The following is a 5667-nucleotide window of genomic DNA, read 5'->3' on the forward strand; positions in this document are numbered from 1 at the left end:
ACCAGATATAGCATTTTCAGTTAATCTACTAGCAAGATATAGTTCAACACCAACAAAGAGACACTGGAATGGTGTTAAACACGTTCTACGTTATTTACGTGGAACAAGTGACATGGGACTATATTTTGAAAGGCATGATGATGTGAAAACAATCAAATTAGTTGGTTATTCAGATGCGGGGTATTTATCTGATCCACATAAAGCTATATCTCAATCTGATATGTATTCATGTATGGTGGAACTGCTATTTCATGGCGTTCAACCAAACAGACTTTGGTAGCCACCTCATCAAATCATGCAGAATTAATTGCATTATACGAGGCTGGGCGTGAATGTGTATGGTTTAGATCACTAATACATTATGTGCATGAGTCATGTGGACTAGAAATAATCGAGAAAAGTCCCACAGTAATATATGAAGACAATGCAGCATGCATCGCCCAAATCAAGGATGGTTATATTAAAGGCGACAGAACCAAGCACATATTACCAAAAATTTTCTCCACTCACGAGCTTCAAGTGGAAGGCAAAGTTGATGTTCAACAAATTTCATCAAGTCAGAACTTAGCAGATTGTTTACAAAGGCATTACCAATAAAGGTGTTCAAACAACTCGTACGTAATATTGGCATGCGACACCTGAAAGATATCAGTTTCAATTGAGGGGGAGATTATACAACTGTACTCATTTCCTTAGCCTTGATTTTTATCCCATTGAATTTTTCCAAATAAGGTTTTTAACGAGGCAGGATGTATATGATAAAGAGGTATGCATTCAAGGGGGAGTATTATATATAATATGTATATATGAATGCATACACCTCTTCATATTCATTTTTAATACCCATTATGTTATACACCCTTTTGTATCACCCATTATAATTTGTAAATAAAATAGTTTTGATGTATTTTGTAACCACAATTTTGGTGATCTATAGATACCACCATGTATTTCATTTGTAAAGTGATTTTTTGAGTGAATAAGAAAGTTGGTTGGAGAAATACATATATTATTTCTTTATATTCTATTAAGAGTGATAGGCCAATAAACTTAGAATTTGTCTAAGTTTATAACATTTTCTTTTTTTCTCTTGCTTTCTTGGAAGTATCGTTTTCAAAATGTGAATTGAACTCCTTCAAGAATCTTCAGACGCTCTTCAATCTCCTCTCTTTCTTTGTTCAATCTTTGAAACTGGACAAATCTCACTCTATACAACCATCCATCTATACACATTCCTGATCCCGATTACGAAATACATAAATGTCAACAGGAAAATGAAATCTTAGTTTGTATTAACGGTTGCCTGGATTGGTGTGCGGATGGGAAGTAGGTTTTTTATTCTTGTATTTCTTGTTTTCTTGGATTTCTCTACACAAGAACCAGAGATTCTTGAAGGAATAAAGAAGTTTAATATCCTCCCATCTTTCCTTTCTCTCATTTGTAAAAACCCCTTCACCTACATTTCTCCTTTCATCCCTCTATTTACTTCTCAACCCCAAAAAGCAGGGGCAAAAGAAGAATTTTCTAAAAACCCCTCAAAAATAGAGAGGAAACACCACTAGAGGGGTTAGGGTTTATTACCACTGGCGGAGGGTTTATTACTCGGATTGATGGAAGCGAAGATGTGTTTCTTTTACCAATCAGCACATCCAGGAGAAGCGGCATTGGAGATGGATGCGACACAAAAATCCAAAAAAGAAAACCCCACTGGTAAAAACCCTCAAAACTACTGTTCGCTTCCCACCATCAAACCCCATCCATACCCACATTTTTCAACTTCTCGATTTTTTATTACTTTATTTAGGGTTTGTAAAGTCGGAGCAGTAGAGAAGAAAGTGTTAGAAAAAAGGAAAAGAAATTGAGTTGGATGGTTGCTGGAAATATCTTGGTTCTCAAACTTACTTTATTTATGTAGATCAGTGAAACAATATCTGCCATGAAGGAAGGCTTCATATGGTACACATATAGCATGCCTGCGCGCACTGCTGCTGCTGCATTATGATGGTTGCTGAAATCATTGGGTTTGCAAACAATGCAAAAATTTTCAGTTATGTGCAAGTAAGGGTTCTCCTGACTTTTGCTATTCATAGAAATTGTCTCCATTGTGTATTTCATTTTCATAAATAGTATTTCTAGTTATGGTGATTTAGCTGTGCTATCGAGCTTTCATGTTATTAGTAGACGTTTTGGATAGCTGAAAGAAGAAAGAAAAGAAGAGAAGGAATGTTGGGGTTTTGGTGCTTTAGCACTCATTTCTACTTTCTTAATCAATCTTCTCTCTCGTCATGGTTGGAGACAGGGATACTTGATGAAATAGTACTGCTTATTAAGTCTAATAAATAACAATTGACATATGTCATGTGATATAATTTCATATATCCTTGAGAAAATCTTTTTTCTTGCATTGCTTGTGCACCATGATAAGCTTCTCATAATTAATGTTTCTTCCAGTTAGTTGGTTCTTTAATATGAGAAAGGAAAATTAGTGGGAGAGAATTGAAGGTGTAGAGCTTGAATAATTGAAACGGTTGCTAGCTAAACATTTAGTATTTAGCTGCAGCATGATTAACATTGTGGCCTAGTGGGTCCATGTTTATTCATGTAGAACAATAGAACTTTGATCAATTATGACTTCTGATGTTCCCTTAGTTTATTGATACTTTATTGGTTCTTCTTTCTGTTTATATAGATTTTCCTTTGCTTCTAGTATAATTACGGCTGTTAAGAATGAAAAAAGAAGTGCTAAACAGTGTCTTTTCAACAGTTTGTGCATATGATCTGATAAATATAATTTGTGTGTAGCGGCTGGCCATAATTGTTATGTGGAGTACTTTCTGGTGTCTTGTTAGTTTTTACACTTTTCCTAGCTGTGGCTGCAGTTGATATTACTGTTTAAAGATAATTTGTTCTTGAAAATTATGTTTATGAAACTCTTCCAAATTAGCTGATCAAAAGTTGATGGATGTACTGGTGGTCCATTCTCTAGAACAAGGAATGAAAACAGCTACAATGAGGAGGGAACAAAACCTAACAGTGCAGGTCAATACGGATTTACTACCTGGAGCCTTCTGGAGCCTCATCGCAGAGCACTGCGTCGGACTGCAGGCAGAAAGAATGTGTTGAGTATTGTGGAAGCTGATGAGAAATGTAGTCAACTCAACTGATCAGTCAGTGTATTTTGTGTAAATGGAGCAAATGTTATCTTTTTGTAGAACAATGAGACTGTTAATAAAGTTGATGATTTTCTTCTTTTCTGTGTTTGATGACAATGATGGTTTGTTTCAACTTATTGAATCAAAATACTGTTTTTGATGTGATTAATGAATTATGTGATTCAACCAAATACTCTATTCAGTTGGTATAGTCTTTTCTCAAATGTGTTGGGTTAAACAGCTGCAAAATCCTCTTGATATCGAGTTTCTTGAGGATGGAGAATGCGCCGTATATGCATTTAACACAGGTTCACTTCATTCCTTACAACCTCTTCTTTTTCCAACATAAACACAACAACTATCTGATACAGATTCTAATGTTTAAACTGTATACTGTTGCAGCATCCCTTTCAAGAGTGCTGAAGAACAAAACCATTCAAGTGTCGTTAGGCGTAATGCAGTGCAAATATATACCGTCTCCCCAATAAAAGTAGGCAAAACTCCTCAAACTTCCATTCCATACCACTCTTCTTGTTCATGACCGATGGAGACCATACTTATCAATATCCTCTGCAGGTATTCAAAGAAAATGTTGAGTTTCCACAGCTCGGACTAATCAAAATGCACGACAGGAGGATCCATTGAGGATTGTACCTTGGGGGGATAGTATAAGAATCAAAAGAAAGAAGAGATGGCTTGTTTGGAGCCATTTTCAAGCAAAAGACCAAGGTGCTGTAAGGTAGACAAGAAAGATGAGGACTTCACATACAGTTCTGATAATGGATTGCTGACGGTAAACCTTCAAAGTGAGAGCAGCTTCGAAGAAAGTTTGAATTTGTAAATTGAGGCAGATTCATGCGAGTGATCAGCATCCCACAAACCTGAAATCATCATCAAGATCAGCACAACAAAGATATTTAGTTGAAATTTTATTTTCTTTTTCAAGATAAATATTTTTGTAATTTGCAATACTGAAGAAATAGAATTACTATTTTTTTTAATTTATTCAATTTGTGTTCTGTTGAATTTGATTTTTCTATTTTAGTATGAATAATAAAATATTACTAAATTGAGTGATAGGATCAACTCAACCGTCAATCAATCTACGTTGTGTAAAGGAACAAATGTTATGTTTTCATAGAACAATGAGAGTGTGTGTATGGCTTTGTTAATAAAGTTGATGATTCTATTCTTGTTCATTTTTTGGTAATTGTCTTTTGGTTCAACTTTGTGAATCAAAGTAGTGTTGTCTTTGTGAAACAAAGTAATGTTTAAGGGGAAATTACTAATGGAAGGTTATGTGCATCCCAAGCTCTTATCTCAACTCAACTTTTCTCTTATTCAACTGTTTCTATATTTTATTCCTGTAGAAAATGTCCTCAGATTTCTTTTCTTCTAATACAAATAATCTAGTTCATAAGAAACTGAGGTTCATGAGCTTTCATAGCTCAGTTGGTTAGAGCACCCGTTTAGTAAGCGGGAGGTCTTGAGTTCGACTCTCAATGAAAGCAAATTTGATATTTTGCCACTTTTCTTTTATTGGTTTTTGATTTTGACAATGTTGTGAGTCAAGAGTTAGGAAGGGATATTGTGTCATGGGTTATAAATTCTACATCACTATCATATGACAAATTATAAGTGGTTTTTCTAATCTATTTAGTTGTTAGGTAATAATACATCACTTCCTTGAACCTCAAACACACAAAACAATCCTCCAACAATGGCTGATGGAACAAGATTGAAAGAAATACAAGAGCAAAAAGACAAGCAAGTGAAGATGAAATCTATGGACGTCCAGATCAAATGATGGAAGTGCAGGAGAACCTTCAGACATCAGTACTGAATGTTGAACACAACTTACTGAATGTTCAACAGCAACTCCAAAGTGTGGTTGAGCAACTACAGCAATACAACAAGAACAAGTCTAGCCTTGGAGATGGATTGACTGCAGCCATGGACAAGGGATCTAACTCTAGAGCTGCCATACACAACCCCTTCAAACAGGAAAGGGGTAGCATCTTTAGGCAGGAACATCACAGCTCACAAAGCAAAGGGACCTACAATGCTTTGAACAGACCAGAGTTCCCTTACTTTGATGGGGAAAATGGTAGATGTTGGGTGAGGAGGTGCTCGAGATACTTTGAATTGATACCCATACCTGAAGATCAAAAGGTATCTATGGCATCTATCTATATGCAAGGAAAATCAGAACTCTAGTACCAATGCTACACTGAAAAAGGGAGTTCAATTCTTGAGATGAACTGGTGTGTTAATGTCCTAGAAAGGTTTGAGGAGCTGGATAATGAAAGGGTCATGACAGAGTTCAATAAAATCCACCATGAGACCATGGTAAATGTGTACCTGGAAAATGAGCATCCACGGTCAATTGGAATGGCTTAATCCACCCTTTTTCTTTTCTCTGTTAAGCCTTCTATGATGAGGCTTTGATTTCCTTTGTATTGGAATTTTCGAATTTGCTATAACATCTATAGGTTTTCAAATCAAACGAAAAATA

The 5667-nt window shown here is 35.7% G+C and overlaps 1 non-coding gene across 1 annotated transcript; it reads left to right on the forward strand.

Annotated features, from left to right (window-relative positions):
* The first annotated feature begins 4589 nt into the window (after positions 1 to 4589).
* Positions 4590 to 4663, forward strand: TRNAT-AGU (transfer RNA threonine (anticodon AGU)). The gene has a single exon. It is a non-coding gene; the product is annotated as a tRNA-Thr (tRNA).
* Positions 4664 to 5667: the final 1004 nt, after the last annotated feature.

Source organism: Sesamum indicum, linkage group LG1 (genome assembly GCF_026168435.1).
Source record: "Sesamum indicum cultivar Baizhima isolate 11 linkage group LG1, ASM2616843v1, whole genome shotgun sequence".
NCBI classification, from domain to species: domain Eukaryota; kingdom Viridiplantae; phylum Streptophyta; class Magnoliopsida; order Lamiales; family Pedaliaceae; genus Sesamum; species Sesamum indicum.